The 22,806-nt window shown below is 38.8% G+C and overlaps 1 pseudogene; it reads left to right on the top strand.

The window, feature by feature from the left end:
- Nucleotides 1–295: 295 nt before the first annotated feature.
- Nucleotides 296–7,065, top strand: LOC119868274 (annotated as a pseudogene).
- The last annotated feature ends 15,741 nt before the right edge of the window (nt 7,066–22,806 follow it).

The following is a 22,806-nucleotide window of genomic DNA, read 5'->3' as shown; positions in this document are numbered from 1 at the left end:
CTGTGACCTGTGGCTGTGGCACAGAATTTTCCCTTTGAGAGGAGACCTCACAGGGTCAGGGGAGAACCTGCCAGTGCTGCCAGCATCTCTGCCGCCAGAAACAGTGACAGAGAAGCTCAACCCGGGCAACTTGGAATCCAAATACCATAGTTTGTGCTTTATTTTCTTTTTTAGGTTGATTTGCATATCAGGAGGAGTTGCTAATCTAAGAACAACCCAAATTCCTCTTATCTTCCTTCATTCCATCTCCTTCATGCCAGCTATGTAATGACTTCTTCCCAGAGGACTCTGCAGCATGGCTTGCTGGAGTAAGAACATGCTTCAGAGGTGAGAAGATATTACTGTTTCCTGTTTGTGCTACTTTGGACATTTTATGTAGCATTCTGTTTGTTTTTTTCCAGTTGTAAGAGGTGCAACTGACATAAAATAAACTATTTGGGTTTAAAACAGTTTGGGAAGCGTTGATACATTTGTGTGTGTATCTGTAAAAGCACATCACAGTCCAGATGATGAACAAATCAATAACCTCAAATATGCTTCCGAATAATGCCCCTCTGTTACTTAGCATTCTAAACCCCGTATTTTTCATTTGTAAAACCAGCGTGAACATATCAACCTCATAATGTTTTAGTAAAAATGTACAAAATTCAAAAGAGCACACTACGTAGCAAGGCTTGTGCTAGATCCTTACCCCCACTGTGCATTTAGTGAATATCCATGCGTAATTGGGTTCTGACTGACTGTACCATTTTATGCTTCTCCTTCTTCTCCTTCTCTTCCCTCTGATAAGTCAAATTTTTTCTCATGCTTACAACCAGAAATAATAGATTCCTATGTAAGCTCCACATGGGTTTATCAAGCTAGCTGTGGAGGAGAGAACTGGGCATTTTGAACTATCCAGGGAGTGTATGGTAACTACAGACACAATCCCTAGTCCTGGCTGACCACTAACCAAAAGTCTGTATGTGAACATGGAAGGGAAGAGTATATCAAGGGCATTGATGTTACTACCTGAAGAGAGTGTGTGATCTTTCATCAATAGCTGACACCAGGGGGTGGAGATTCACAAAATTGTGTCAACAAGGAAACCACTACCGGAATGAACAGGGTGATTCAGAGGGACTCTTAATTCCCAGGAAAAAGCTGTGCTTGCTTGAGTCCACATGGAATCAGTGTATAGTTCTGCAGACATTTAAATGAAAATGGTTGAGACATAACACTTCTTTGAGAATAGACTGTTTTCATGTACCTGTATAGGAAAAACAAGGGAAGAAATGGAAGGGGAGCAGAATCTGCCACCCTAAAATACCCATCTTTGGTATAAAGATTATTTTAGGCTGATTATTTTTAAGAAACAGCAGACATGCCAAAAGGTCTGAAAACCTAGTAGAAGTTACACTTTTGTAAGAGAAATGTCTCTACACAAGAGAAACTTGAAATTATAAGGGTATTTCCCTCTCTGTACCAGGAAGAGAAGGACCATTCCAAATCTAGAAACTCCCATCAATGGAGAAGGCATGGACCTAAATTGGTATGACAACCTTACCCTTGATTACTGTACTTTTCCTGAAAGCCTGCAATAATAGACTCCCCACCCCCTACATATTCTTTTGTCTTTAGCCAGAGATGGCATTTAAGGTGGTGGCTTGGGCTATTTCAGGGAGTTACTTAGTTTTCCTGGGTCTCTTCCATGCATATAGGAGGTATTAAACTTCTATTTTTTCCCCTGTTAATCTGTCTTTTTATGTGTGTGTGTGTGTGGGGGGGGAGGGTCTCAGCCAAGAACCTAGAAGAATAGAGGGGAAATTGTTTTTCCTCCCCCCAAAATACCTTAAGGAACCCAATTGCTTGTGAGAAAAGGAATGGATGGAATTATTTCATATTTTAAAAGAACTCAGAAGGAAGTCCAGGCCTGACTGTAACCATTTTCTAATTTAAAAACTGACATTTAGTTGGTTAGGTTGTTTTGAATTGAATCTTGCTAAGTTTTCCGTTAAAATTCACATGTTTAAAATAATGTTCAAGTAATATATGATTCAAAGTCATATAAGTTTGTCCAAGTGGAATTTGGGAAATTTATTTTAAAAGCACACTATGTCATTAAATGATCCATACCCCAACACACGCAGGCCTATAAAATATGTCAATTCATTGTTTCCCAGCTTGGGATCTCACATTTCTAGCATAGCCCATTTTTTATTGTGTTTTCTAAAATAGTATCTTGAGGAACATTGGAGATGGTAGATTTGGAACTATTTTCTGAAGTTTTGAAAATAGATGAAATGGATTAGATTCAATCATAATAGACAACCATTTTGGGGCACCTGGGTGTCTCAGTTGGTTGAACATCTGCTTTCCTTAGGTCATGATCCCAGGGTCATGGGATGGAGCGGCACGTTGGGCTCCCTGCTCAGTGGGGAGTCTGCTACTCCCCCTTCCCCCGTTCCTCCTCCATCGCATGGTCTCTTTCTCAAATAGATAAAATCTTAAAAAAAAAAAAAAGAAAAGAAAAAACAGCCAATTGCTAGGTCAAAATCATTCAAGTATAATGATTTTTTTGGTATTTTTTTTATTGGAGTTCAATTTGCCAACATATAGCATAACACCCAGTGCTCATCCTGTCCAGTGCCCCCCTCAGTGCCCATCACCCAGTCACCCCATCCCCCCCGCCCACCTCCCTTTCCACCACCCCTTGTTTGTTTCCCAGAGTTAGGAGTCTCTCATGTTCTGTCACCCTCACTGATTCAAATATAATGATTTTTATGGTTCGTCCTGAATACTTGGGATTCTCTAAGAGAATCTCAGGACAGAGTCTACTTCTAGAAGGGTACATTTTGTTTTTTTGTAAAGCATATCTGTTGACAAACGAAAACAACAGAAAGAGGCTGATAAATACAGAAAATAAACAGGTGATTGCCAGAGGGGAGATGGGTAGGGTGATGGGCAAAACAGGTGAAGGGGATTAAGAAGTACAAATTTACAGTTATAAAATATATAAATCACTGAGATGAAAGTACAGCACAGGAAATATAGTTAATAATACTATAATAACTTTGGTGACAGATGGTGACTACATTTATTGTGGTGAGTATTGAGTAATGCATGAAATTGTTGAATCATTATGTTTTAACATGTGAAACTAATGTAACCTGGTATGTTAATTATATGTCTATAAAAATACTAATGCAAAAATCGTTATCAAATTACTATGAAACAGAATTTACTACCATATTAAAAGGAATATACACTGTGACTGATTAATATTTCTAGAACGCAAAATCATTCCATGTATAAAAATTCAATGTAATATAGGTTAAAGGAAAAAAACCCCACATAATCATCTCAACACATGCAGAAAAAAGCATTTGCCAAAACTCAATACCATTTCATGATAAACACATTCAAAAAAGAGATTAAAAAATTTCTTTGAAATGATAAAGACTATGTATTAAAAAACCCAGAGCTAAAATACTCTATGGTGAAAGACAGGAAGATTCCCCCTAAGATTAAGCACAAAATATGAATGTCAGCTTTTGCCACTTGTATCCAACATATAATTGGAAGTTCTAGCCATCAGCAAAAAAGGCAAGAAGTAAAAGACATCTAAATTCTAAAGGATAGGGATCCCTGGGTGGCGCAGCGGTTTGGCTCCTGCCTTTGGCCCAGGGCGCGATCCTGGAGACCCGGGATCGAGTCCCACGTCGGGCTCCCGGTGCATGGAGCCTGCTTCTCCCTCTGCCTGTGTCTGCCTCTCTCTCTCTCTCTGTGTGACTATCATAAATAAAAAATAAAATAAAATAAAATAAAAAAAATAAATTCTAAAGGATAAAGTAAAATTATCTCTCTTTACAGATGACATGATCTTATATGTAGAAAATCTTAGATATGCCACAAAAAACCATTAGATCTAGTAAACAAATTCTGAACACAAAATCAACAAACAAAAATTAGTTGTGTTTCTCTATACCAATAACAAACAATTTGAAAAGGAAATTAAGAAAAAAAATTCCATTTAAAATATCACCAAAAGGAATGGAATACTTAGGAATAAACTTAATCAGAGAGGTTAAAGATTTATATACTGAAAAGTACTAAATATTGCTGAAAGAAATTGAAGAAGACTTAAATAAATGGAAAGACATTCTATGCCCATGGATTAAAAAATGTATACTGTTGAGATGACAACAGTACCCAAAGAGATCTAAGGATTCAGTGGTATCCTTACTGATACCCCCTGATTTTTTTTTCAAAAAAAAAAAAAAACCCATTCTAAAATATATATATAATCTCAAAGGAACATGAATAGCCAAAACAATGTTGAAAAGAAAAAATTTGAAGAATTTAGCCTTCCTAATTTCAAAACTTAAAAAAAAGCTACAGTAATCAAAACAATATGGTACCATTAGTGAGCCCTCTTGCTTCACTGTAGACCCTGACAGTTATTTCTTACCACAGTTTCTTGAGGTGTTGACAATGACTGGAACATTCCAATCACCAGACCAGAAAAGTCCTGATAACAATGGAATGCCTAGAAGGTCCCACCCCACATGTCACCTTCCCAGCCCATGATCACTGCTGAACACAACTGGCCCCCCATTCATGATCATACACTCTCTACCTGCTCTTTTGCATGTTCTCCCCTGAACCCCTGCCTATAAAATACTAGGTGTCCATCTTAAAGGTGGAGAGGTCAGTTGTTAAGGCTTGAGCCACCACTTTCCCTATCTGCCAGCACCCAAAATAAATTTCTCCCTTTCTTTCTTCCAAATTCTTACCTCTTGAGTTATTGGCTTCTCTTGTGATGAGTTCATCTGAGTTTGTTGGGCAACAATGTTGGCAAGCCCAGCCAAGACCCATGCTTTCAATTTGTCCAGCCTTCTCAGGATTTCCCTGGATGGAGGAGTTGGCCACAGCAGTTCCAGGGCTTGCTGGTTCATTCCTGAGTTTGCAGCCATAATACATTGTTCGGTAACAGTACTGGCAAAAAGACAGATATATCAATGGAATAGAAAACCCAGAAATAAACCTTCTCATATATGGTCTGATAATTTTTGACAAGGCTGCTAAGACCATTAAATAGGGGAAAGACAGTCTTTTAATAAAATGGTGTGAGGAAACTGGATATTGACATGCAAAAAAAAAAAAAAGTGGGACTCTTACATCATATACACGAATGAACTCAAAATGGGTCAAAGACCTAAATGTAACAGCTAGAACTGTAAAACTCTTAGAAGAAAGTGGGAGAAAACTTCATGATTCAGGATTTGGTATAGATTTGCTTGGGTATGACATTCAAAGCACAGCTTTAGAAAAAGGAAGAGATAATTTGGACTCAGGCAAAATGAACAACTATTATTGTATAGCAAAGGATAGTATCAAGAGAGTGAAGTCATAAAATGGGATAAAATATTTGCAAATCTTATATCTGATGAGAAATTAATATCTAGTATATATAAAGAATTCTTAGAACTCAAAAGCAAAAAAACCTACCTAAATTAAAGCTTGATGAAAGATTTAAATGGACATTTCTCCAAAGAAAATACACAAAGGCCCACATTGCACATGAAAAGATGCTCAACCAGTATCCATAGTTGGGGTGTCTGGGTGTTTCAGTTGGTTATGCACCTACCTTTGGTTCAGATCGTGATCCCAGAGTCTTGGGATCGAGCCCCTCATCAGGTTGCCTGCTCAATGGGGAGTCTGCTTCTCCCTCTCCCTCTGTCCCTCCTCCCTGCTTGTGCTCTGTCTCTCTTAAATAAATTTTAAAAAATCCGTAGTCATCAGGGAAATGCAAATCTAAACCACAATGAGATACTACTTCACATCCATTAGAATGGCTACTATACAAAAAAAAAAAAAAAAAGGAGAACTTCAAATGTTGGTGAGATTATAGAGGAATTAGAACCCTTGTGCATTGCTGGTGGGAATGTAAAATAATGCAACCACCATAGAAAACAATTTGGCAGCTCCTCAAGGTAAAATAAAAACTTCTATTTTAAACATTTTTTATGATTTTCTTGAAAAACAGTTAAAAATAATAATAGCAACAGTGTATTTGACTATGTATGCAAATATACACACGTACCATCATGTAAGCTTACGTATAAGTGAAGTGAAATGACTTCCGTTATACAAGGAACTGGAGGGAGGAATTAAGAACATTTCGTTTTTCTTCCCATCCTGCAAGGTGGCAGGTAAGAAATTTGGTTAAGTCAAATACCAAGGAGATACCTGAAGCCAAGAAGGCTGATACTGGTGGCAAAATTAAGAAGGGTAATCCTAAGGCTAAAATGCCAAGAAGCAGCAGCCCCATAGCAGCCAAAACCCTGTCCTAGTCAGAGAAATTGGCAGGTATTCCCAATTGGCTATATATTTTAGAAAGGCTATATACAAGAGGAAATATTCAGCAGCCAAATCCAGGATTGAAAAGAAAAAGTAGAAAGTTCTTGCTACTGTCAGGAAACCAGTTGGTGGTGACAAGATCAATGGAAACTGAGTGATTAAACCATAAAACGCCTAGGTTTTATCCTACTGAAGATGTATCTTGAAAACTGTTAAGTCACAGTAAAAAAATGTTCAGTTAGCATGTGAGAAAACTGGAAATGGCATCACTCCTGGCACCATTCTGATCATCCTCACTGGGAGCCACAGAGGCAAGAGAGTGGTTTTCCTGAAGCAGTTTGACAGTGGCTTGCTACCTGTAAAATGGCCTCTAATCCCCAATAGAGTTCTTCCACACAGAACAGAACACAAATTTGTCATTGCGACCTCCACCAAAATTGTATCAGGGGTGTGAAAATCCCCAAACATTTCACTGATGCTAACTGCAAGAAGAAGAAATTGTAAACCCAGACACCAGGAAAGTGAGATCTCCGACACAAAGAGAAATAAGAGATTACAGAGCAGTGTAAGGTTGACCAGAAATCTGTGGACTCACAAATTCTGCCAAAAATCAAAGCTGTTCCTCAGCTCCAGGGATACCTCTGCTCTGTGTTTTCTCTCACAGATGGAGTTTACCCTCACAAACGGTATTCTAAATTTCTTACAAAGAGCCTAATTAAATAATTGATCCATTATTAAAAAAGAATATTTTTTTCTTTTTAAAGATTTATTTATTTTAGAGAAAAAGAGCATGCACATGCATGCATGGCAGGGAGAGGCAGAGGGAAAGAATCCCAAGCAGACTCCCCACTGAACATGGAGCCCAATGTGGTGCTTGAGATCATAACCTAAGCAGAAATCAAGAGTTGATGCTTAACTAGTTAGCCACCCAGGCACCCCAAGAATATTTTTTTCGTAAGGTACTTGTACTTCATGTGAAGCAGTGTAGTGTTATTTGAATATATACCTGTATTGATCGTAAATATATAGTACAAACTCTAGGGCAACCACTAAAGACAGTAAAAAAGTAAATCTACATATTAAGAAAGAAGAATCACATAAAATGCTGAATTAAAATCACAAAAGGCACACAAAAATGGAAGACAAAAATAAGAAACCAACAAATAGAAACCGTAACAGACATGATAGATATTAATCCAACTATATGCCAATTAAGACAGAGACTGTCAGAGTGGCTCAGAAAATAAGACCTAGCTGTACATTGTCTATAAGAAAACCACGTTAGGGGCACCTGGGTGGCTCAGTTGGGTAAGCATCTGCCTTCAGCTCAGATCATGATCCAGGGGTCTTAGAATTGAGTTTCACATCAGGCTCCCTGTTCCATGGGGAACCTGCTTGTCCCTCTGCCTCTGCCCTCTGCCTTTTAAATAAATAAATAAATAATATCTTTTTTTTTTTTTTTAAAGAAAACCACTTTAAATGTTAAGACACATGTAGATTAAAAGTAAAGTGATGGAAAAAACAATCCAGTTAAAAAATGATCAGAAGACTTGAATGGACATTTTTCCAAAGAAGATGTACAAATGGTCAACAAGTATATGAAAAGATGCTCAACATCACTAATCAAATAGTGAAAATATGAACCAAAACCACAATGAAATATCACCTCAAACCTGTTAGAATGGCTGTCAACAAAAATAAAAGAAGTAACAAGTGTTGACAGGAATGTGGAGGAAGAGCACCATTGAGCCCTCTTGGTGGAAATGTAAATTGAGGCAGCCACCATGGAAAAGATTATGGAGGTTCCTCAAAAAATTAAAATTAGAACTACCATATTCTAGCAATTCCACTTCTGAGTATTTATCTGAAGATACGAAAACACTAATTTGAAAAGATCAAAGCACCCACACATTCATTGCAACATTACTTACAGTAGCCAAGATATGGAAACAACCAAGAGTGGGTGAATGGATAAAGCATATGTGGTATGTTTGTAGTTGTGTGTGTGTGTGTGTGTGTGTTTGTGTAATGGAATATTATTTAGCCATTAAAAGAGAATGAAATCTTGCAATTTTCTTTTTTTTCTTTCTTTTTTTTTTTTTTATTTATGATAGTCACAGAGAGAGAAAGAGAGAGGCAGAGACACAGGCAGAGGGAGAAGCAGGCTCCATGCACCGGAAGCCCGACGTGGGACTCGATCCCGGGTCTCCAGGATTGTGCCCTGGGCCAAAGGCAGGCGCCAAACCCCTGCGCCACCCAGGGATCCCTAAATCTTGCAATTTTCAAAGACATGGATGATCTAGGGAGTATAATGCTAAGTGAAATAAATCAGTCAGAGAAAGACAAATACCACATGATTTCACAATCTGCCAAAATTCATGATTGTTAGAAAAACTTGGATACCAAGTAACTTTTTTTACTCTTAGGAAAGCATCCTACATAAATTGAAAGGAACACAAATTTATTACAGCCTCACCACGTAAAGCAGGTAGATAGTTCTTGAATATCAATGATAAGAGAGTTCTATTTATCCATAGTGATTTTCTCCTATTAGCAGTAGAACTTATGTGGTAAATACTCCTTTTATGTGGTGTTCTCTATTATTAGAAAAGCTCCTGGTTCATCAACTCTTCTATGAGGACAGAAGCTGGGATCAAAATTTTACTATATAGCAGATTTCAGAACTTGAAATGCCAATGGAATTAGTTTAGCCTGCAGTATTATATGCCACCATTTCAGTGCAGGGGAGACATTTTCAAGATGGATACTTGATTGGTAACAGTATGATTCCTCAAGTTAATGTCTCAGGCAAGGGATTAATAAGCCTATTGGCAACAACTGCCTTTTTTGTACACCAGGCAAGCATAATAGCTTAAACAAATGCCATTTGAATGTTTTGGATCTCCTGTTTGTTTTGGAATGGCATAATCCTCTTTGACTTTAGAAAGAATCTTTCATTTGTTTCCTCTGTCACTGATCATAGCCATCATGCCTTCCAGCTCAAAAAGACATATGGCATCATGGGCTATGAAATCCATTGTGAAATAGAGTAATGCCAAGTAAGGAGGCTTAAAAAACAATTGTAAAAAGTTTACCCTCCTCTGCTCCTCTCTTTGCATGATCTGAGTATCTCTTTTACCAGCTTAGCTTAATTGTTCAACCAGTGTCCTTTGGGTGAAAGTACTATTTTGTAGATGGCCCTGTGGGAATGAATTCATGTTCAAAGAGGGGCTAATAAAGAGACTAGAATACAGCAGGGGCTCAATAAATATTTGCTGAATGAATTGTTTTTCAAATGCAAGACTCTTCTAGGCAAATTATAGTTTGGATTTAGTGTTGAGTTCAAGATCATAAAGAAAAATTCTGGGGCACCTGGGTGGCTCAGTCGGTTAAGCATCTGCTTTTGGCTCAGGTCATGATTCCGAGGTCCTGAGATAGAGCCTTGCATGGGACTCTCTGCTCAGCGGGGAGCCTGCTTCATCCTCTCCCTCTGCCCCATTCCCCACTTGTGCTCACTCTCTATCTCAAATAAATAAATAAAATTAAAAAAAAAATTCTATGAGGCTGTGACCCAAGGCAGAGAGATATCATTAAACTGGGGCAGGATATAGAGCAGGAAGTATGTGAACACTGAGGACTATGAGCATCTAGTAGAATTAAGCTTCAAAAAAATGGAGTGACCTTGACTGATATCCTCCTTAAAGACAACCAGTGCCAAGAACAGTGCATGGCAACCTACAAGGTGTTAAGTATTTATAGTAACAGAGAATTAAGTCAAAATTCACTCATATAAAAATTTTGTTTGAGGGCACCTGGGTGGCTTAGTTGGTTAAGTGTCTGCCTTCAGCTCAGGTCATGATTCTAGGATCCTGGGATCAAGTCCCACATCGGGCTCCCTGCTCTGCAGGGAGAATGCTTCTCCCTCTCCCTTTGCCCACCACTCGCCTGCTTGTGCGCTCTCTGTCAAATAAATAAATTTTGAAAATCTTTAAAAAAAGAAAAAAATTCCCTTGAAATTATCTGTTATCTTGCTTTGTATTGTTAACAGCCATTTTCTTTCCAGATCTAAAATTATTGACTAGGGAGTGCTTCACACATACCTTACCCTGTCCTGTGAACAACTTATTTACAATCCTTAGAACGAAGGTAGCAATCAATCTCCAACATATTGATTCTCTGATTCTTCTAGAGAAGCCAGCATGATATCCAACAAAGAGTTCAGTATTCAGTATCTTTAACATCCATTAGAAAAAAAAAAGGATAGAGAAAATGTCCCAATGAAAAAATGTGTTTAATAATGATAGACAGGGAAGCTTGGGTGGCTCAGTGGTTGAGCATCTACCTTTGGCTCAGGGCATGACCCCGGGGTCTGAGGATCAAGTCCCACATTGGGCTCCCTGCATGGAGCCTGCTTCTCCCTTCACCTGTGTCTCTGCCTCTCTCTCTGTGTCTCATGAATAAGTAAATAAAAATCTAAAAAAAAAAAAAAGAAAGACAATTCCTGACAGAATAAATGCAAATGCACAATCAGCATATGAAGATATATTCAATATTAATTATTAAGCATAGAATAATGTTATAATTTTATTACATTTGCCTATAAAAACAGCAAATACTTCATTGCTCCCTTTTTGGTGGGTGATGAACAAGACAGATATTACAACGTCATATTTGTTTTTTTTTTTAATTTTTATTTATTTATGATAGTCACACAGAGAGAGAGAGAGAGGCAGAGACACAGGCAGAGGGAGAAGCAGGCTCCATGCACCGGGAGCCCGACGTGGGATTCGATCCCGGGTCTCCAGGATCGCGCCCTGGGCCAAAGGCAGGCGCCAAACCGTTGCGCCACCCAGGGATCCCTACAACGTCATATTTGTTGATCACTGGTACAAATTCTCTGAAAGGCAATTCAATGTGTTATCAAAAGCCTTAAAAATAAAAAAAAAAAGCCTTAAAAATGTATGTGCCCCTTATTAAGAAATTTAGAATCTGACAATTTAGTCTCAGTAGATAATTATGAATGTGCACAAACTAGCTACAAGGATATTCATCATAATAACAATTATAAAAGTAAAACAATAAACTATTCAACAAAAGGTGACTGGCTAGTTAAGAATGAATAGGAAAGATTTTTTCAAGATCTATTTATTTTAGAGAGAGAGTGTGTGAGTGGGAGAGGGGCAGAGAGAGGGGGAGAGGGAGAGTGAGAATCTCAAGCAGACTCCCTGCTGAGTGTGGAGCCCAATGTGGGGCTCAGTCTCATGACACTGAGATCATGACCTGAACTGATATTAGGATTCGTACACTTACCTGACTGAGCCACCCAGGTGCACCAAGGAACAGATTTTCTTAGTACAAAACCAAACTTATGGGACAATATCAAATAGTATAAAATACAATGCCAGATAGGGCAGCACATGTATGTGTGAGTGTGTGTGTGTGTGTGTGTGTGTGTGTATGATATAATACAGGAAATGATTAGAGACTAAAAATTGGAGAATGGTCTAAGGGTTCAACAAGAAATTACTCCCTTTCTGTGTAGAAAAATAAAGAGGAATAGAAGTGGGCAAAATAGTCTGTAAGTGAAAGAAAATAAGGGTGAATAGTGAGAGAAGGCAATTAAGAATTTCCTTCTATTCTCTTCTGAGGCCTCAGGTATTCATTCCTTGCATAGTTTGCCAACTATGTTGTGGAGCACTTTTGTGTGTTATCTCATTTAATCCTAACAACAGCTATGAACTTACATCTGCTATCATCTGTATTTTATAGATGTGGAAACAAAGACATTGAAGTTCATACAGCTAATAAGGGAAAGAGCTGAGATACTAGCTTTTAGAGCTTTTGAATAGATTGAACAGAGAGTAGAGGACATGAGGAATTGTTTATGTAAATAACTTCTAGGGAATGGTGATTCTGAATTTTGTGTAGGTAGGCAAGATGGGCCCATGAGCTTCAGGTGGTGCTTTGGCTCTGAGACACAGAGATGCCCTGTGTCCTCAGCAATAACAATGCAGAGACGCAGAGGTTTTGTAAGAGAATGGCATTTGGGTAAACCAAGGTCATGGGGAGAATTTCATCTTTTGTATGCCAGCACTGTCCTTCTACTGATTACTTATTTCTTTGTGAAAATTTAAAAAATCGAACATATGTCTAAGAGGACTCACTAGGAACCATGGTATTTGTTGGGTGGCGGGGCAGAGAACAATATAACGGAAAAGAAGACAATGTATGAGGAGACACAAATATTCCTGGGAATCCACTACACACTAAACTGTCTGTATATTTTATTTCATTTAATCCTCAGAAATAAAAAATAGGGAAAAAGTTAAAAAAATCTTATGAAATCAGGACTAGTATCATTAAGAATTGAAGAGACTTATTTTGTCTTACAAACATGAGAACTTGGGATGCCTGGGTGGCTGAGTGGTTGAGTGTTTGCCTTCAGCTCAGGGCATGATCCTGGGATCCCAGGATTGAATCCTGCATCTAGCTCCCCATGGGGAGTCTGCTTGTCCTTCTGCCTATGTCTCTGCCCCTCTCTCTGTGTCTCTCATAAACAAATACATTATCTTTAAACAAACAAACAAACATGAAAACTTTTTCCCAATGCCAAAGTGCTAATAGATGGCAGAGTCAGAATTGCTCTCTAAAAAATGAACATCACAGTGAATGACAGAACCCAAATGTCTGTCAACTGAGGAATGGTTAACAAGTGTGGCCTATTCATATAATGGAATATTTGACAATTAAAAGGAATGAAGTACTGACCCATGCTACAACATAAATGAATCTTTAAAATATGCTAAAGAAGCTAGTCACAAAATACCACATGGTGTATGATCTATCTGTGTGAAATGTCCAGAAGAGACAAATCTGTAAACACAGAAAGTAGATTCACAGTTGCCAGGGGCTTTGAGAAGTGGGGACTGGGGAGTGGCTGCTAATGTGTACAGAGTTTCTCACTGAGGTGGTGAAAATATTCTGAAACTAGATAGTGCTGACGCTTGCAGAACCCTGCAGAAATACTTTGAATATATTCAAATTCACTCATTTGTATACTTTAAAATGATGAATGTTATAGCCTATGAGTTATAGCTCAATAATAAAAGGAAGAATGAATGATGATGATGTGGTGTTGGGTTGAGGGATTATGAATTTTCTCTTATTTTTTCCAAAATTTTCTGTCACATGGTTAATTAACTTTCAAAATAAAACAGAGAAAAGAAAAAAATCAGACACAGGGCTAAACAGAACCATGAGCACTGGTGGCTGCCACATGGTAACAAGTTACCAGATTGGTTCCCAGCTAAAACTAAGGAGAAGGGATCATTGCTGCACAGGAAATGAGTTTACAAGCACCTGCTCTCCGTTACCATGGCAACCCAAAGGTCCTCACCTCCCTGAGATGCAGCACCAAGTAAAATCTACGAAATCCATGCTAGAAAATGCCTTCAATCTGCCCCTCTAAAGGAATCAAGATCAACAGCTTGTTCTCCCTGGAAGACACATGCATCACCCCTCTAATTAAGCTGAGGATGATGAGAAGAGTGAGGGGAGACATGCTTTTGATTGAGTGAGCTGGCCGATGGTGGCCCTGGGAACCCTTGAACATTATCGTGGACACAGCACTGACCAGCTGTGTGACCTTGAGCAAGTTACCTGACTTCTGTGAGCCTTGGTGTCCTTCCTTGTTACCTGTGGCTCAGTTGTCATGAGGACTCAGGGCCACATTAGCATACAGAGTGCTTAGCTCTGTGCCAGGCTCCTAATGAGTGCTTACTAAATATGGCTGGTCCCATTGTGGACTTCTATCATTTCTTCTGTTCCTTTGACAGATGTGTATGGATCGCCCACTCTGCCGGGCACTGTTCTAAACACTGGGAACACAGCAGGAAACAAAACAGATAAAAATTATGGCGCCGGACGCCCAGGTGGCTCAGCAGTTGAGTGCCTGCCTTTGGCTCAGAGCATGATCCTGGGGTCCCGGGATCGAGTCCCACATCAGGGTCCCTGCATGGAGCCTGCTTCTCCCTCTATGTCTCTGCCTCCCTCTCTCTCTCTGTCTCTCGTGAATAAATAAATAAAACTAAAAAGAAACTTATGGTGTTTACATGCTGGTGGGAATGTACACAGATAAGAATTTAAATTAACGTGTGTAGTGTATTAAGTGGTGCTAAGTGCCAAAGAGATAAAAATTAAAGAGAGGATATTAAGTGTCAGTATGGAGAGCTGAGTGGCCAGGGGAGGCTTCACGGAGATGGGACTTTTGTGTTTTTTGTTTTAAAGATTTTATTTATTCAAGAGAGAGAGAGAGAGAGGCAGAGACACAGGCAGAGGGAGAAGCAGGCTCCATGCAGGGAGCCCGACATGGGACTCGATCCCGTGACTCCAGGATCACGCCCTGGGCCGAAGGCGGCGCTAAACCGCTGAGCCACCCGGGCTGCCCGACTTTTTATACTTTATTCTTAGTGAATCTATACAAGATTCTTGTGATTAAGGCTCACTTTAAAAAGTCTATTTTAAAAAATGACAGTATTTAAAAATCCTATTATTTATCCATAATAATGGCTGACTCTCTGATGATATTACCGTAACCGGGCTGTAGATCATACCATTTTTTCTCTTTCCCAAACTGAAAACTGGAAATATGTGTGTGTGTGTATCTAACATTCTGGCAAATTTCCCTATCTTTCTGATTCTTCAGAGAAATTAAAACTTCTTTGATAACCTCATTACATATTATTCCTCAATAGAGCAAAATCTTTTAAAAATAAATTTGATTTTTCAAACAATTCTCATACTTTCAAGTCTTTAGGTGCATTTTTAATCTGACAACTTGGCAGTAGAGCACTGGGAGAGGAACAGGCAGGCTGTCCACCCAGATTTCACTTCACATCAAAGAAACTATATTTGGAAAGATCCATCAAGTACTCTAAAAACATATTCCTCAACTGGATACTGTTCTCCTTGAAACACTTCACCAGCCTGAAGCCAGAATTTCTTTTTAATTCATATGTTTGTTCTTCAATTTTCTTTTTAATAATCACTCGATAAGAAAAAAAACCATAAGGAACATAAGATGAGATGTTTCCTTTCTGTAATCTATTATCATAACATCAGACTATCTTTTTCCTTATTCTTACTGTGAATTTAATTCAGAAGTAAGTTATTCTTGTTTTTCACATTACTTTCTCAAGCCTTCATATATTATAGACTTTAATTGACCTGATGCTATTCTTATAGTTGCATTCTTTCTTTTCTATTGGTTCTATTTTCCATATATAATCTTGAGAATGAGTCTTCTTTATTTATAATAATATTTGTTTTATTCTTTTAAAGATTTAATTTATTCTAGAGAGAGAATGAGCTAGCAAGGGGAGGAGCAGAAAGGGGAAGGACGAGGGAGAGGGAAAAGCAGAGGGAGTGGGACAAGCAGACTCCCTGCTTAGTGCAGAGCCTGACCTGGGGCTTGATCCCAGGACCCCCAGATCATGACCTAGGTTGAAATCAGGAGTCAGATGTTTAACCGACTGAGCCACTCAGGCACCCCATAAGAATAATTTTAAAAAATTAACACATAGAACTTCCTAACTGATGAGAAATCCTAACTGATTTGAGAAATTTTCTCTTTCCTCTCAAAATTCATTTATAGTACATATTGGCAACTACAATTGCTTTACTTTATTTCTTTTTAAAGATTTTATTTATTTATTCATGAGAGACACAGAGAGAGAGAGACAGAGACACAGGCAGAGGGAGAAGCAGGCTCCTCACAGGGAGCCCAATATGGGACTTGATCCTGGGACCCTGGGATCATGCCTTGAGCCAAAGGCAGACGCTCAACTGCTGAGCCACCCAGGCGTCCCTACGATCGCTTTAAAACAGATAAAGGTTTCCCTCTGTAATTTTAAGATAGGAATGGCCATGCATATAATCTTTATAGAGCCAACATTCTGGGATTAAACCCCCACCCCATATTAATGACTGATGAAGTCCTTTTTGAAATCAAGTTCTGCTATGAAGAAAAAGAGGGGAGAGCACAAATCTGCTTAAAATGGAAGAACACCCAGGAGATCATGTTCTTTATACCTGTAAACATCACTTTCTCTGACACAACATTCACTTTTGGAAGCCAGCCACATCATCAAGGCCAGGTTCCCACGATTTCCTCTATGCAGTCTCCCCAGTCACCCTGGCCACAGCCGTGCATCATCTTGGAACTGCCAAACATCAGCTTTCCCCTCCTTTCCTTTATTTTTTGGTTTTTATGTTTTATTTGAGTCTTTTTTTCAAGTGTTTCAACAAATTTAGTGAAGCTGTTTTCATTTAAGGAAACACAAATTTTCCCTTCAAAAAGAGTCAAAGCTTGTCCTTATTTCATGCAAAATGGCACTCTGGTCCTGCTAGAAACAGCCTTTTTTTTTTTTTTTTTTTTAAAGATTTTTAGTTATTTATTTGAGAGACAGAAAATGGGGGGAGGGACAGAGATAGAGGGAGAAGCAGACTCCCCCATGAGCAGGGACCCCGGGATCATGACCCAAACTGGAGGCAGCTGCTTAATGGACTAAGCCACACCAGGCACTCCAGAATCAGACTCTTTGTAACATTTTCATTGAGAAGAATGACATGTTTTCTTTTTAGATAAACTATTCTCCATCTATCTGCTCATAGGAATCATTGGGGATCTTTAAAAACAGTGATGCCTGGGGATCCCTGGGTGGTGCCGCGGTTTAGCGCCTGCCTTTGGCCCAGGGCGCGATCCTGGAGACCCGGGATGGAGTCCCACGTCGGGCTCCCGGTGCATGGAGCCTGCTTCTCCCTCTGCCTCTGTCTCTGCCTCTCTCTCTCTCTCTCTCTGTGTGACTATCATAAAAAAAAAAAATTTAAAAACAGTGATGCCTGGATCTTATCCCCAGACTGATTTAATTGATTTGGAATGAGGCCAAAATTTTGGAGCTTTTAAAAGTTCTAATATGCAGTCAAGATCCATACCATTGGCCTAGTCCATTTTCACCTAATACAGTTGAATCATAGAAGTAAAGAACTATTTGTCTCATAACCTGCGTAGTCTATATTTTAAGACAAATTCAATCCTACAATACAGCTGCTAATGCTTTGATAATTCCAAACAGCAATTTTTCAACGTCTCTTTGATTTCTCACCGCAGATATTCAGAGAAATGCTTGAGGGCATCAGATTTGCCTCATGAAAATAAAAAGAGGTACATATATGCTTTAGCATCTTTTTCCCCTCCATGAAACAGAAGGAAGCCAAAAGATAGATATGTCTATTACTTAGACTGTGGTGATGATTTCACGGTGTATGCACAGCTCCAAACCTATCAAGTTGTACATTCAATGTGTAGTTTTGTATACCAATTATACTCAATAAAGCTGTTTTTAAAAAGTTATTTCAGCTAATCCACCCAGATAGTTTTCCAGAAAGATTTACTTTATGCCTGTGTAGCAGAAAAAAAAACTGCTATAGGATAAAATTTTTATAGAGAATCATAATGCAACTGCTAGCTATTTATGAAACACCCATTAAAAAATTTAATTTTCAAATGACCAAAGAAATGAAGTGGAAATGATTTTTAGCCCTCCATTGTAAATCTTTCTAGAATGGTCTTGGTTCTAAACTTCACATTTGTTCTTCTGACAGTCTCCCATGGATATTCAGTAAGAGAATTTCTTACTTTTTTCCTTGTAATCATAGATCTTAAAATGATGTCTTAGATTCAGATAAAATATCACCCTTCCAATGTTTGGCTCCCAGTTTGGCAATATAAGTATCTCCTAGAAACATTTTAGAATTTCAGATTCTCAGCTTCACCTCAGAACTACTGAATTAGAAACTCTGGATATGGGATCCAGCAACCTATGTTTTAATAAATCCATGATTTAGATATATACTCAAGTTTTAGAATCAATGATATAGAAGATAATAGACATTTATATTTGTACTTTGGCCCCGAAGAACTTTTCTTTTTTTAAATTTGCATTTAGCTTTATTTTTTATTTTTATTTTTTTCAAAGATCTTATTTATTTATTCATGAGAGACAGAGAGAGAGGCAGAGACATAGGCAGAGGGAGAAGCAGGCTCCCTGCGAGAGTAAACAGCCAAGCCATGCCCCTATCTGTTTTATCTTAACAAGTAACAGTGTTGATTGTAATATAAATATCTGCATGGAATTCTTTTCCTAAAAACCTTCAAGGGCAAGAAGGAAGACAGATTCCTGACAGGCTGCCTCTCTTCTGAGAATTCATACTTGTTCTTTATCAACAAGACTCTTCGTTTCATATTTCAAATTCATTACCCTTCTGTGCCCCTAAGAAAAACCTCAAGGGAAGCTTAATGCTTAAATCTGGCAATTCCCCCCCTTCATGATGTCCATGTTTCTGTTTTCTTCTTCTGTTCCACACATCTCACATTGCCTCATTTCTCTTCGTGATTTTCCTTACAATTGACCTCTTGTTCCTGTTTATGACAAGAAGTCTCCCTCACCTTTACAGGATTTCCTCTTATATATAATGCACTGCATACATGCACTGAATCATTAAACATCCTTATCTGGGTCCAAGTTCCTTAGAAAACAGTTTCTAACAACGCTTAAATTCTAATGTTTCATTGCAGAGGGAGTAGGAGGAGTGTGAAATCCCAGGGAAGCAAGTGACGTGACAGAGAAGGAGCTGAGACAAAAAGGAAAGCACACACGCAAAGAAAGGAACGTGAAGATAACGGCCTGTCTTAACAAGTTGGCCACAGTTTCATAAGAAAATGTAGCTGTTTGCTTGATCTCATGGGCCAGCCCCTTGAGAGGCTATATAAAGCCATTTTACTTCAGAAGAATATGTGTGGAGAGGAAAATAAGTAGGAATTAACAAAATCTTGTTGACTGTATAACACTGATTCAAGGTTGTCACACAGAACATTAATTTCCCCAGCCTCCAGGCTATGTCACTGAGCTTTTCCAGGTAACCACTAGGAAAGTCAAACCCATTTCATGATGCAGGACATCATATCAACTACAAAGGGGTGAGATGAGCAATAGATTCTCTGGGGTGCAGCCTTGGGGTGTCTAAGCTGTGGTGGCTCCTGCTCTGGGACCATGGGGAAGCCTAGTATCATCCTGAGAGGTCGAGACAGCTAGTAGTGTTACGACATGTGTCCATGAAAGTGATAGATGAGGCTGTCCAATAAGCAGGTGGGAAAGTCTTTAAGCGGTGCTTGTGGGGTCATATAGATCCAAGAGAACCTGGGGAAGCACAAAAAAGCAGGGTAATTAATTGTTCCCCTCCAATCTAGTTGCACCATGAAGGTGAAAACCCAATCCTTGTCAGCTATAATCTTCTAAAAATGTACTTTTATGATTACTGTTGAACCTGGTCTCAAGGCTGTAATAGACATACATCATCTTTTCTTTCACTGGAGCTCAGAGATTTCCATCATCATCTGCCTACACTGAGTCTCATCTGGGTTGCTTTCCTGGTAGGATGAACCACAACTTCATTTCTGAAGGATCTATGCTCTTAGCAGCTTTTCACTCACTGAGCTGGTGGATTTCTAATACTTCCTATTTATAGCAGTTCTTGGGATAGAGGCAACAAGAAATTCCCCAGTGAAAAACCTGGGTGCAAAGTACACTCCCCTTTGCCCCTATCGTACAGTAGCCTCCTTGCTCTTCACAGTCATCAAAGTATATTCCATCGCCCAGTTCAGTACCTCTTTGCTTGCTTTCCCACTGATAGGAGTCTCAAATTGAAATGTGGTAGTTGTACCTTTCTTTTTTTAAAAAATATTTTATTTATTTATTCATGAGGGGGGAGGGCAGAGACACAGAAAGAGGGAGAAGCAGGCTCCATGCAGGGAGCCCGATGTGGGACTCGATCTTAGGACTCCAGGATCATGCCCTGGGCTGAAGGTGGCACTAAACTGCTGAGCACCCGGGCTGCCCTGTACCTTTCAATTCAGGGGAATTCTTCAAGTGTCCCTTGTTAAGTTTATTCCCCCTCTGGAAACTAGAGCTTGTAATCTGGCAGAGTTAAAGATCCTACAAGTAGAGCAGTGCAAGTGCTGGTGAAATGGGCCAGTGCTACTTTCTGTGTATTCTAGCTACTGAGGACAAAGCACTATATGTTGTTGTTGCATATATATATATATATGCACTTGGGGACATTGCTGCTATCCATATATGTGATGACTCATATCTGTTTTGAGTGGGGCCCATTTTGAGAGAGAGCTTTTCACAAGCCCAGTGTGAAGAATAAGTTGCATTAACACTTGGGCCATATGACTTAGATCTGCTGATGCCAGAGGTATCCAGTGTGGATAACAATACTGTGTGAAGTCTCTGGCAAACCCCGATAGGAAGGTTGTAGAGCAGAGCCCTAGAGTTCTGAAAATATACTATATTCAATACAACAACTATTTCTCTGAAAAAAGCCCCCCAGGTGAGCTCCTGGTGTGTTACTAGACCCCTATAAAGACTGTGCACCTAGATACAAAGTGGCCAAGAGACTTGAGCTGCTCATGTAAACTGGGTGTTATCAAACCCATTGAGTTGTAAATTGAAACTGATTTAAATAAAGATGAGGGAGGCTTATAAATTGGGTACAGAATCAATCATATAAGAGACTGTTATGGACTGAAAATTTATGTCACCCTAAAATTCATATGTTGAAGCCCTAACCCAAAATGTAATGGTACTTGGAGATGGGGCCTTTGGGAAGTAATTAAAGTTAGATGATGGGTCCCTCATGACCTGATTAGTGCCTTTATCAGAAATGATACCAGAAAGCTTGCTCTCTTGCTCTCTCTCTCTGCACAAAGAATAGGTCATATGAGCTTGCAGTGAGATGGCGGCTGCCTGCAAGCCAAGAGAAGAGATCTCAAATCAACTCTACCTTGCCAGCACCCTGACCTTTGCTTTCCCTAGACTCCAAAACTAAAAGAAATACATTTCTATTGTTTAAGTGGTGTATGGTATTTCACTATCACAGCCTCAGTCTACTAACACAGAAACCAAAACAAAACACAAAGACTTACAGGTACAAAACATTAAATACCAGAGCTAGAAGGGATCTTTGTGAATTTATCAGTTTATAGGTAACTTGCAGAGTTCCACAGAGACTACAGAAATTGAGAGAAAGATCAAATTCCAGATGTCCCAAAGCCAACTAATGACCACACAGGATTAACTCAAGGTCATCAACTCCTATTCTTTCTATTAAGGCACTTGGAGGCATTTAAAGGCAGACAATGTGAATGAGAATCTGGAAAAGCTCCATTTCACAGAACCAGCTATTGAAATAAGGCAGTGTTCAAATTCAACTTAACACATCATCCAGTACCTCAAGACTGTTATCAAGGAAGGTTCTAATGATGTCATAAAGTATACAACTTAGGTAAAAATGAATGTCCTTTAATGTATACAATATCTTTGTAGAAAACTTTATAGCTCCTTTTTGCATCTAATATGAATGGAAAACAAAAAGAGAGAGAGAGAGAGAGAGAAAGAGAGAGAGAGAGAGAGAAGGGTAGCTGATTTAGGTATTTTATTTGAAAAAAAACGACTATATAAAACTTTATCAGTACTTCATAAGTATTACACATTTAAGTTTATAACAAACTTATAAAGCTCCATTATCATCCTATTTTTACAGATAAGAAAAGTTGTGACATTGAACAACTCACTTAATTTTCTATGTCTCCATTTTCTAATCTGAGGTTGATAACTGCATTACAGTCTTGGAATCAAATGTCCTTATTCTTAGTAAATTCAGGCAGGAAGTGAACAATGAGAGGAGATTTCATTTTCATAAGTCATACTGAATGTCATAATTCAAAAGTTTCAAAATTATCATAAATCAGCAAAAATCATCCCCAGAGTTTAGCTTTTTATAAGACTCACAAATAATAAAGGAAGGCTAGTACTCCTGTCATGACATAATTAACTGTTCTCCTTTCATAAAACAATGCTGAAATAGAACTCAAATTTTTAGTGACTGAAATGTTAGTAAGCCAGTTATAAAAATGTCTGTGGATTCCAAAAAGAACCTTCAAACTGCAAAGAAAATGTTTACAGATATTGCAAATGGTCCATATTTGCAGCAGTAAGAACAGAGTGTTTTTCATTTAAGTTGAATGTGTGAATGTCACCACTGAGATTCATTTTGGGTGGAGAGGCTAGAACCTACTTTCCCCAAAGTTCTAACTCTGATGGAAAACCAACTTACAAAGACAATAACAATAATGTTGGGCAAGTTTCTCATCTGGGAGACTCAGTAGGGGAGAAAACCATCCTTCTGGCTGTTGACAGACTGCATTAAGCAGTGGATCATGATATAGAACAATAACCTTCTACTGTGCAGTAAGCATACCACTCAGGAATTGCCATGCACTGGAAATCCTCAGCAAGCCCATGAGATTTCACCAGGATACTTAATGAGCAGATTTCCTAAATG

This window comes from Canis lupus, chromosome X, assembly GCF_011100685.1.
Source record: "Canis lupus familiaris isolate Mischka breed German Shepherd chromosome X, alternate assembly UU_Cfam_GSD_1.0, whole genome shotgun sequence".
Taxonomy (NCBI): domain Eukaryota; kingdom Metazoa; phylum Chordata; class Mammalia; order Carnivora; family Canidae; genus Canis; species Canis lupus.
Note: the sequence above shows the minus strand (reverse complement) of the source record. Positions and strands in the feature narration are given on the sequence as shown.